Raw genomic sequence first — 12,150 nt, 5'->3', positions numbered from 1 at the left:
GGTCATGGGAAGAATGCACAAACTCCTTACTGACACTGTCAGGAATTAGATCCCAATCGGTGATCGCTAGCACTATAGAGTGATGCTCTAACTACTATGCTACTGTGCTGCCCACACTTAATAACATCCATTGAAATACTTGGGCATTTGTTCTTAATATTTAAATTGCAAATGAATATATGAATGCTATTTCATAATTTGTTATGCAAGAATATAAAAGCATTACAATCATCTCTAAAATACCCTCAAGCAACACACACAAAATGCTGGTGGAACACAGCAGGCCAGACAGCATCCATAGGAAGAAGTACAGTCGATGCTTTGGGTCTAGACCCCTCATCAGGACGAACGAAAAAAAGAGATAGTAAGAAATTTGAAAGTGTGAGGGGGAGGAGAAGACAGGAGGGGGAAGGGATGAAGCCAAGAGCTGGGAAGTTGATTGGCAAAAGGGATACAAGGCTGGAGAAGGGAGGGGATCATGGGACGGAAGGCCTTGGAAGAAAGAAAGGGGGAGGGGAGCACCAGAGGAAGATGGAGAACAGACAAGGAGTTATTGTGAGAGGGAAAGACAGACAGACAGAAATAAATAAATAAATAGGGATTGGGTAAGAAGGGGAGGAGGGGCAATAACGGAAGTTTGGATCTTCAAAAGGCTTTTGACAGGGTCCCACACAGGAGATTAGTGTGCAAACTTAAAGCACACGGTATTGGGGGTAAGGTATTGATGTGGATAGAGAATTGGTTAGCAGACAGGAAGCAAAGAGTGGGAATAAACGGGACCTTTTCAGAATGGCAGGCAGTGACTAGTGGGGTACCGCAAGGCTCAGTGCTGGGATCCCAGTTGTTTACAATATATATTAATGACTTGGATGAGGGAATTAAATGCAGCACCTCCAAGTCTGCGGATGACACGAAGCTGGGCGGCAGTGTTAGCTGTGAGGAGGATGCTAAGAGGATGCAGGGTGACTTGGATAGGTTGGGTGAGTGGGCAAATTCATGGCAGATGCAATTTAATGTGGAGAAATGTGAAGTTATCCACTTTGGTGGCAAAAATAGGAAAACAGATTATTATCTGAATGGTAGCCGATTAGGAAAAGGGGAGGTGCAACGAGACCTGGGTGTCATTATACACCAGTCATTGAAAGTGGGCATGCAGGTACAGCAGGCGGTGAAAAAAGCGAATGGTATGCTGGCATTTATAGCGAGAGGATTCAAGTACAGGAGCAGGGAGGTACTACTGCAGTTGTACAAGGCCTTGGTGAGACCACACCTGGAGTATTGTGTGCAGTTTTGGTCCCCTAATCTGAGGAAAGACATCCTTGCCATAGAGGGAGTACAAAGAAGGTTCACCAGATTGATTCTTGGGATGGCAGGACTTTCATATGAAGAAAGACTGGATGAACTGGGCTTGTACTCGTTGGAATTTAGAAGACTGAGGGGGGATCTGATTGAAACGTATAAAATCCTAAAGGGATTGGACAGACTAGATGTAGGAAGATTGTTCCCGATGTTGGGGAAGTCCAGAATGAGGGGTCACAGTTTGAGGATAAAGGGGAAGCATTTTAGGACTGAGATTAGGAAAAACTTCTTCACACAGAGAGTGGTGAATCTGTGGAATTCTCTGCCACAGGAAACAGTTGAGGCCGGTTCATTGGCTATATTTAAGAGGGAGTTAGATATGGCCCTTGTGGCTACGGGGATCAGGGGGTATGGAGGGAAGGCAGGTACAAGGTTCTGAGTTGGATGATCAGCCATGATCATAGTAAATGGCGGTGCAGGCTCAAAGGGCCGAATGGCCTACTCCTGCACCTATTTTCTATGTTTCTATGTTTCTATATCCCTGATCCTTGGCACGGTTGGCTGTCCCAGCATAACCCTTCTGTGAACAGTGAATTGCAATGTCCATTCGCTACAAGAAGGTATATTTTTGGCTTGATGTTTCGAACCTCAGACTCTCCTGAGGCTAGTGGCTGACAAGGGGGCAGAGTTTTGTTTAGGGTAACCTTGAACCTTCAAGAAACCCAGTCCTGTCTTCAATAGCAGAGAAGCTGGCTCCAGCCAACAGGTTCGTGCAAGTCCCAACCTTGTCCAGTCAGGGGTGCACTGGAACTAGATCTCTAGTTCAGGAGCAAACCAAGGAGAGACCCAAGCAGTCTGGAACTCTAGTAGCTAAGCCAAAGGGCTCCAGTTGCTAGGTCCCTCCTAAAGGGAGGGCTTCAAAACGGAGACCCTTTGAACTGTTATATGCCAGCAGCTATAGACCACAGACACAGATTTTAATGTTAAACAAATATATTTTCAATACCTACCCAAAATATAGACAATTAAAAAAATTGATCCCCTAACCAAAAATTAACAGTGCAATGCATCTTAGCTCACAAACTGTGGAGGTCTGGAAACAATTCCTCCCAAGTCTTACTCAAACACAGTCCTAGGATGGCAATCCAGAAGGTTCCGGAATCCACGGAAACAGGTACAGATGTCTGTGAGAAAGGGTTCATAAATCACATTAAGATGATACAAGGTGACGATCACGGAAAATTCCAGAGGACAAGTGATCGTCACATAACACACTGGATCCAGGCAGAGATAACGAGGTGACAGTCACAGAAGATTCCAAAAGTCGAGTGGTCGTCACTTAAATACTAGAGTCCATGTAGGGATAACAAAGTGACGCCTAAGTTCCAAAATCCACATAGGGATAGCACAAGGTGACGGTCCCGGAAAGTGGTCGCCACGTAACACACCCAAATCCATGTATGGGTTAACAAAAAGTGGTCATCACAGAATACTGCAGAAATCTGAGTATGGATCATACAAAGTGACAGTCACGTATCCAATATGCACTGTGTGCCGCGAATTATCACAATCTTCTGGACACAGGGAAATATTGGGAACGCCCACTGCTGTAGTGAACTTTTCAACTAATTCAACTCAACTCACTCTCTCGCTGGTAATACAGTCCGTTGCATCGCTTAGCTGCAGAAATTTTCAGAAAACTCCCGTATTCAATAGAAAAAGTCTACCCTCATTTGTAATATGATGCCATCCCCATACCTCATCCAGGTGCACTCAAAATGATGCCATCCCACGCCTCATCCAGGTGCACCTAAATGATGCTTATGGTTAATCCAAGCAACATTGACCTGTAACAGAACCTAGTCCCAAGAGGACATGGACCATTGTTGGGCCTCACTGCCGACGTCTGAGGATACAGATGAGGATTTGGACTGTGATTTGGCCTCTGTTTTCAAAAAGATTCTTGTGAGCCTACGGAGGAAATTCTGGGGTCCAGACAATCATCCCCAATAGCTATGGAACCCCAGGAGTTGTCGCCAGAGGAAGGTTTGGGGATAATTGCAGCATCAAATCTTTCCATCTACAAGGATTTGGAAGAGGATTTCAGCAAGGGAAAAGCCTCGGCTCTTCCACGGCACCAACCCTACAGCTGTGCTATGGATCTACTGCCTGTTACTTGTCCTCCATGGGGTCTTGAGCCCAGAGTGAAGTGCTTTGGAGAAGAATATAGAGGAGGCTCTTGCACCGGTATTCATTCGGCCCTCTACCTCTCCAGCCAGTACTGGCTTCTTGGTACAGAAGAAAGGTGGGAGCCTGCAGCCATGCATTGAATATAGAGTTGTTGTGGACAACTCAGAAAGTGCAGGATAGATAAATCCCTATGAAGAGAGAGAGTGTAAAAGTGAGAGTGGATATCAGACCGCTGAAAAATAATGCTGGAGAGGTAGTAATGAGGGACAAGAAAATGGTGGGTGAACTAATGAGTATTTTGCATCAGTCTTCACTGTGGATGACGCTATGTATGCCAGAAACTCGAGAGTGACTGGTGACAAATTTGAATGTAGTTGCTATTACTAAGGATTAAGTGCTTCGGAAGCTGAAAGGTCAGAAGCTAGTAGATAAATCAATTGGACCATATGGCCCAGGGTTCTAAAACAGGAAAGTGAAGAGATTATAGAGGCAGTAGTAATGGTCATTTAAGGATCACTAGAATCTGGAATGCTTCCAGAGGACTGAAAAATTGCATATGTCACTCTCCTCTTTAAGAAGGGAAGGAGAAAGAAGAAAGGAAAATATAAGCTAGTTAGCCTGACTGTCACGGTCCCGACCATTAATTCCTCTTAGTCCTCTAATTTCCTTTTCCCCATTCTTTCCCAGGCTCCTTGATTGCGGCACCTGATTCTCATCTAAACCTGCAGCATAAAAACCCTGGCTTTGCATCCACTTATTGCCAGATCGTTGCTTCAGCCAGTGTGGTAATTTACATTCCCAGCCGCATAGAATGGTGTTCTAAGTTTTCCTTCAATACCGAGGTTTACCTGTGTAACTCTGTCCCTCCATGCCAAGATAAGTATTGCCTGCCATTGTCTTTCCATTTGCCATACCATGTCAAGATAAACGTTGCCTGCCGCCTGCATCCTGTTTGCCATTCAGCTCCAGCAATGCCCTGTGTCAAGAAAGATTTTGCCTGCCTCCTGCTTTTTTGTTCATCCGTGCTGTTTGCTTGTGTTAACTCTGTCTCTTGACCATTTAGAATTGTATAGTCTATGTTCTGTTTCAGCGCTATTTGCCTGTGTTAACCCTGTCTCTCGGCCGCTTAGAATTGTGTATTCTGATTCCGCGCTGTTTACCTGTGCTAACTCTATCTCTCGGCCGCTTAGATTAGATTATGAGGACACTCAGTCCTCGTTTATTGTCATTTAGAAATGCATGCATTCATTAAGAAATGATACAATGTTCCTCCAGAATGGTATCACAAAAAAAAGACAAACCAAAGACTAACACTGACAAGACCACTTAATTATAACATATTGTTACAGCAGTGCAAATCAATACCATAATTTGATAAAGAGCAGATCATGGGAATGGTAAAAATATGTCTCAAAGTTCCGATCGACTCCTGATAGTCCCCGATAGCAGGCGGCAGAAGGGAGAAACTCTCTCTGCCATAAACCACCAGGCATCAACAACTGTCAATGCATTAGAAGCACCCGACCACAGCCGACTCTGAGTCCGTCCAAAAACTTCGAGCCTCCGACCAGCCCTTCAACACCGAGCACTGAGCGCCACCTCTGCCGAGCGCTTTGACCCCATCCCGGCCGCCAAGCAACAAGCAAAGCCGAGGATTCGGGACGTTCCCCTCCGGAGATTCTGGATTGCACAGTAGCAGCGGCAGCGAAAAAGGCATTTCAGAAGTTTCTCCAGATGTTCCTCCGTTCTCTCACGTCTATCTCTATCAAATCAGAATTGTGCACGGCACCTTATTTGACAGATTACAGATATCATTGACTGGAGTGGCCACGCAAGCTGCGTCACGCCGCCATCTTCTCCTCCTCCTTTGTGTATTGTGCATTCTAAGTTTTGTTTCTGCGCTGTTGTTTGCCTGTGTTAACTCTGTCTCCCTGGGTTAACAGGAGCATGGCATGCTGCCCGCCGTCCTCCCCCAGCCACGCTCATCCCTTGTCCGCATCCCTGCTCTGTCTCATTCCACCGTCCCTCTACACTCTCCACTGGCTCAGTGGTTAAACGCCATGCTCTTACCGTAGCGATCCTGGTTCGATCCCCGGTCCAGCCTTGCTCTCTCCTCACTCTCTCCTCGGCCTTCCTCTGCCTAATCCTCGCTCCCCGGTCTTCCCTGCACCCATCAATAAACACGCTTCTGATTACACTACCTCTGTGTCAGTGTCCTGCGTTTGGGTTCACCCATTCTCTCCGCAACACTGACCTCAGTGATTGGGAAGATGTTGGACACCATTATTAAAGACAAGATTTCACTTGGAGGCACATGATAAAGTAGGCCAAAGTCAGAATGTTTTTTTTTCATGGGAAATCTTGCCTGACAACTCAGTTAGAACTCTTTGAGGAAATAACAATCAGAATCAGAATCAGGTTTAATATCACAGGCATACGTCATGAAATTTGATAAGTGGCAGCAGTACATGATAATGCATAGTAAAAGAAGTACGTTAATTTCGGTAAGTATAAGTGTATATTAAATAGTTAAATTAAAATAGTGCAAAAACAGAAATAATAAAATAAAGTGAGGTAGTGTTTGGTAGTCAGGTCAGGGCCTTGCCTTACTACTGGTACCACGTAGCCCAGTAGCACTGTCCACTGTCTCGGGTCGGCTTGTCGGCCACTCAACTGTCACACGCCCTGGTACACTTCGGTTAACCAGGGAGGAGGGTGTGTAGGCACCCAGCAAGACTAAAAACAAAACGTGTCAAAGGGCTGATGAACTCTTTGTGAGTCAACAGCCACCTACTGTCTGTGTGAGGAGTGGCGCACCACACAGTCTTTTGTTTTGCGCCTTGCAAGGCATCAGGATGACAGACAAGCCAACAAACCCTATACTTCCAGAGCCGGGAGTGCTCAGGAACTCTTCAGAATGCCCAGACCCTGGCCGAGACAGACAGTATGAAGATGCAACCTCAAACTCCACGGGGAGGGTTGAGTCCGACAAGGGGGCTGAGTGAACTGCGCCTCTTTTGCGTTGTAAGATAAAAACGATCATCTCAACCTTCAACTCAAACACCATCCGCCTCTTGCCTCGATGCACAGAGTTGACATCACAGGCAAGCAGCTACGAGATCTCCATCCTGGGGATCCAAGAATACCGTCATGTACACCCTGACGAAGAGATAAGGTTCACAGAGGTAGAGGGGATGCACCTCATCACCTCATCTGCATGGAGAGAGCCGACGACGATGTCAGCACAAGGTGGAGTAGGGCTGATGTTGAACTGCAAGGTGAAGAAGGCACTGAGGGGCGTAGTCTCAGTCAGTGACAGAATCCTCACTGCGGAATTCGACGGAAACCCAGCGACCTCTGTTGTCATCTGTTGTTCCCCGCACAACTGCAGCGAGGAGAAGGAGGTGGAGGCCTTCTACAGTAAACTTCACAAAGCTGTCACTTCAATACCGGCACATAACTTCCTGGCTGTGTTCGGTGATTTTAATGCCCAGGTCAGACTGGAAGATGTTCCATACTCTTACCAAGACTTTACCAACAGAAATGGACAATACCTAGTTGATTTCATCCAGGAACACAATCTCATTGCTGCCAACACACAATTCAAGAAGCGAGTTGGTAAACTGTGGACATATGAAAACAGTGCCTCCAACTACAGGAAACAGCTCAATTGTATCCCCATAAGAACAAAATGGCGTAATTGTGTGATCAACACAGAAGCCTACAGCACCTTCAACTTGGTCAGTTCTGACCACAGAGTGGTGTCAATGCAAGTGAGACACAGCCTGCAGCAACCCAAAGCCACAGGTCCCAAGGAGAAGATAGACTGGAAGGCATTCTCCTCACAGCCTATTCTTCAAGCCCAGTACACAGTGGAGGTGAGAAATTGCTTCGGCCCACTGGAAAGGGGGGAGGAAGAGACTGTCACCGGCCACTATCAACGGCACATAGACGCACACGCAGATGCAACAAAGAGTTTGCCTACTGTGAAACGAATCAATAAAAGAGTCGGATCTCAAAACATCCTGACGTCGTGGCAGCAAGAAGTGTGGTCAATGCTTGTCATGCCGAACTTAGAAGGAGCGAAACAGAAGAGCTAAGAGACAAGTTCAAGACAACAAAGAAGGATCTCTTTGCTACCTATGACCGACTGAAGGAAGAGGAACTAGCTGAGAGGATTAGAGAGATAGAAGCTGCTAATGAAGACATGCAGCATGGAGAAGCATGGTGTCTAGTCAATGAGATCAGTAGATGGAAGAAGTCCTCATCAAGTCAAATGATTGGCAAAACAGCAGAGGACCGTGTTCTGACATGGTTTACCCACTTTAAGAACCTGCTGGGAAGCCTTCCAACGATCACGGAAGAAGAAGAGGACATACCCACGATACTAACGCAAGTCGACATCGATGACGGCCCATTCACCATTGAGGAACTGAAGAAGGCCAAATATGCACTCAAACAGGGCAGGAGCGCTGGACCAGATGGGATACCACCAGATGTCCTGAAGAACTGTGACCTCGACAACATCTTGCTGGACATATGTACTACAACACTGATGAAAGGCGAAAAACCAGAACAGTAGTCACTCTCAAACATTATCCCAGTCCCCAAGTCTGGATCCCTCACAAAGACAGACAACTACCGTGGTATCAGCTTGACCTGCATCTTAGCAAAGTTATACAAATCGGATGATCTTGAATAGGATTCACACCGCCATTGACCCTAAGCTAAGATTCAATTAGAATGGCTTTCCGCAGAAGCGCACAACAGTAATGCAAATACTTGCTCTCCGTAGGATCATCGAGGAGGTCAAGAAGAACAACCTACCAGCCGTGCTTACTTACATCGATTTTTGCATTGCTTTTGACTCCATTCACCGAGGTAAAATGCTGAAGATCCTGAAAGTTTACGGAGTGCCAGACCATCTACTGAGAGCAATAGAGTCCAACTATACCAAAACCATGGCGAAAGTTGTATCACCAGACAGAGAAACAGCAGTGTTCGAGCTCCTAGCTGGTGTGCTGCAAGGAGACACTCTGGCACCCTACATCTTTATAACCATCCTTGATTACTCTCTGCATCAAGCTACCAAAGATCATGACAAGCTTGGTTTTCCCATAAAACCATGGCAAACCAAAAGGGTCAGACCAGTTAGGCTCATAGATCTCGATTTTGTAGATGACATAGTCCTGCTCTCTGACCAGATGGAGGAAGCACAGCAGCTACTGACAAAAACATAGAAACATAGAAACATAGAAAATAGGTGCAGGAGTAGGCCATTCAGCCCTTCGAGCCTGCACTGCCATTCAGTATGATCATGGCTGATCATCCAATTCAGAGCCCTGTACCAGCCTTCCCTCCATATCCCCTGATTCCTTTAGCCACAAGGGCCATATCTAACTCCCTCTTAAATATAGCCAATGAACTGGCCTCAGCTGTTTCCTGTGGCAGAGAATTCCACAGACTCACCATTCTCTGTGTGAAGAAGTTTTTCCTAATCTCGATCCTAAAAGGCTTCCCCTTTATCCTCAAACTGTGACCCCTCGTTCTGGACTTTCCCAACATCAGGAACAATCTTCCTGCATCTAGCCTGTCCAATCCTTTTAGGATTTTATACGTTTCAATCAGATCCCCACTCAATCTTCTAAATTCCAACGAGTATAAGCCTAGTTCATCCAGTCTTTCATCATATGAAAGTCCTGCCATCCCAGGAATCAATCTGGTGAACCTTCTTTGTACTCCCTCTATGGCAATGATGTCTTTCCTCAGATTAGGGGACCAAAACTGCACACAATACTCAGGTGTGATCTCAAAAGTGGAAATTGCGTGCAATAAAGTTGGACTTCACCTAAACGCTAAAAAGACAGAGTACATGGTGTTTAACTGCGATGAAGGTACTCTCAAGACTGTAGAGAATGATACCATTAAGAAAGTCTTTGACTACAAGTACATCGGGTCAAGAATGATGAGTTCAGAGAAGGACATAGAGATACAGATGGCGCTGGCGTGGAGGGCTATGAACGATATGAAGGAAATCTGGAAGTCGAACCTGACCAGAGGGCTTAAAAAGAGGGTTTTCATAGTAGTCATAGAGTCCATTCTCACATACGGACACGAGACGTGGACATTCACCAAGACGATGCGAAAATCTCTAGATGGTTGCTATACATGAATGCGCTGGATGGCTCTGACGTGAGTTGGCAACAGTATATGACGAAAGTCGAGCTCTAGAACAACCTACCGATGCTCGCAACTAAAATCGAGGTGAGAAGACTGCAAATAGTGGAGCATTGTCTACGCCACCCCAGGCTACCTGCCAGCCTAGTCATCATATGGGAGCCCAAGCACAGGAGGATGAACCCTGGGCGCCCTCCAAAGACTATGGTCAACACACTCCTAGAAGACAGCGGTGCAGCTAATGTAGATGAACTGAACACACTGATGAGGGAGAAGGAGAAGTGGAGAGTCCGTCATCGTGCCCGACACCGGCCCCCTAGGCCTGTGTTGACGTAATAGTAGAGGTAGTGTTCTTGGGTTCAAAGTCTATTTAGGAATCAGATGGAATAGGGAGGAAACTGTTCCCGAATCACTGAAGGCTTTTGTACCTCCTCCCTGGTGGTAACAATAAGAAGAAGGCGTGTCCTAGGTGAGGAGGGCAAAAGAAGTGGGTGTGTAGCATTGCTAATTAGTGATAGTATCACAACTGCAGAAAAGGAGGAAGTCATGGTGAGATGGTCTACTGAATCAGTCTGGATAGAAGTCAGAAACAGGAAAGAGGCAATAACTCAACTGGGTGTTTGTTATAGATTCCCCAATAGTAACAGGGGTATCGAGGAGTAGATAGGGAGGCAGATTCTGGAATGGTGCAATAATAATAGGCTTGTTGTGATGGGAGATTTTAACTTTCCTCATATTGATTTGCATCTCCTTAGCGCAAAGTGGTTTAGATGGGCTGGGGTTTGTTAGGTGTGTTCAGGAAGGTTTCCTTTCGCAATATGTAGATAAGCCAACTAGAGGAGAGGCTATACTTGATCTGGTATTGGAAATGAACTTGGTTAAGTGTCAGAGCTCTTGGGTGGAGAGTATTTTGGAGGTAGTGACTGCAACTCTTATCTCCTTCACCCTAGCACTGGAGAGGGATAGGTGCAGACAATTTGGGAAAACATTTAATTAGGGTAGGGGGAAATATGATGCTGTTAAGCAGGAACTTGGGAGCAGATATTCTCAGGGAAATGCATGGCAAAAATGTGGCAAATGCTCAGGGAATATTTGCATGGAGTTCTGCATAGGTATGTTCCATTGAGGCAGGGAAAGGATGGTAGAATTAAAGAAACATAGTGTACAAAGGATGTAGAATATCTAATTAAGAAGAAAAGAAAAGCTTATGAAAGGTTCAAGAAACTAGCTCTAGAAAATTACAAGGATGCTAGGAAGGAGTTTCAGAATGGAATTAGGAGAGCCAGAAGGGGCCATGAGAAGGCCTTGGTGAGCAGGGTTAAGGAAAACCCTAAGGCAATGTACAAATACTTGAAAAACAAGAGGATGAGGCGTGTGAGAATAGGACCAGTCAGGTGAGATAGTGGAAACATCTGCATGGAGTCAGAGGAGGTAGCGGAAGTACTTAATGAATACTTTGCTTCAGTAATCATCAGGGAAAAAAAAAACCTTGGCAATTGTGGGGATGACTTACAGTGGACTAAAATGCTTGAGCATATGGACATTAAGAAAGAGGATGCACTGGAGTTTTTAAAAAGCATTAAGTTAGAAAAGTCACCAGGACCAGATGAGATGTACCCCAGGCTACTGTGGGAAGTGAGGGAGGAGATTGTTGAGCCTCTTCTGATGATCTTTGCATCATAAATAGGGTGAGAGAAGTACCAGAGGATTGGAAGATTGCAAATGTTGTTTCCTTACTCAAGAAAGGGAGTAGTGATGACCCAGGAAATTATAGACCAGTGAGTCTGACTCCGGTGGTGGGCAAGTTGTTGGAGAAGACCCTGAAAGGCAGGATTTATGAGCATTTGGAGAGACATAATCTGATCAGGGATAGTCAGCATGGCTTTGTCAAGGGCAGGTCATGCTTTACAAGCCTGACTGAATTCTTCGAGGATGTAACAAAACACATTGATGAAGGTAGAGTAGTGGATGTAATGTGTATGGATTTCAGTAAGGTATTTGATAAAGTTCCCATTTCAGAAAGTAAGGAGGCATGGGATCCAAGGAGATCTTGCTTTATGGATCCAGAATTGGCTTGCCCACAGAAGGCACAGGGAGGTTGTGGATGATTCATATTCTGCATGGAGGTCGGTGACCAGTGGTGTTCTGCAGGGATCTGTCCAGAGACCCCTCCTCTTTGTGATTTTTATAAATGACCTGGATGAAGAAGTAGGAGGGTGGGTTAGTAAGTTTGCTGATGACACAAAGGTTGGGGATGTTGTGGATAGTCTGGAGGGTTGTGAAAGGTTACAGCAGGACATCGATAGGATGCAGAACTGGGCTGAGAAGTGGCAGATGAACTTCAACACAGACAAGTGTGAAGTGGTTCATTTCTGTAGGTCCAATTTGAGGACAGAATATAATATAAATAGTAAGACTCTTGGCAGTGTGGAGGATCTGAGAGATCTTGGGGTCCGTGTCGATAGGACATTCAAAGCTGCTGCG

The sequence above is a fragment of the Mobula birostris genome, chromosome 10 (assembly GCF_030028105.1).
Source record: "Mobula birostris isolate sMobBir1 chromosome 10, sMobBir1.hap1, whole genome shotgun sequence".
In the NCBI taxonomy this organism is placed as follows: domain Eukaryota; kingdom Metazoa; phylum Chordata; class Chondrichthyes; order Myliobatiformes; family Myliobatidae; genus Mobula; species Mobula birostris.
This window is presented reverse-complemented; position numbering follows the sequence as displayed.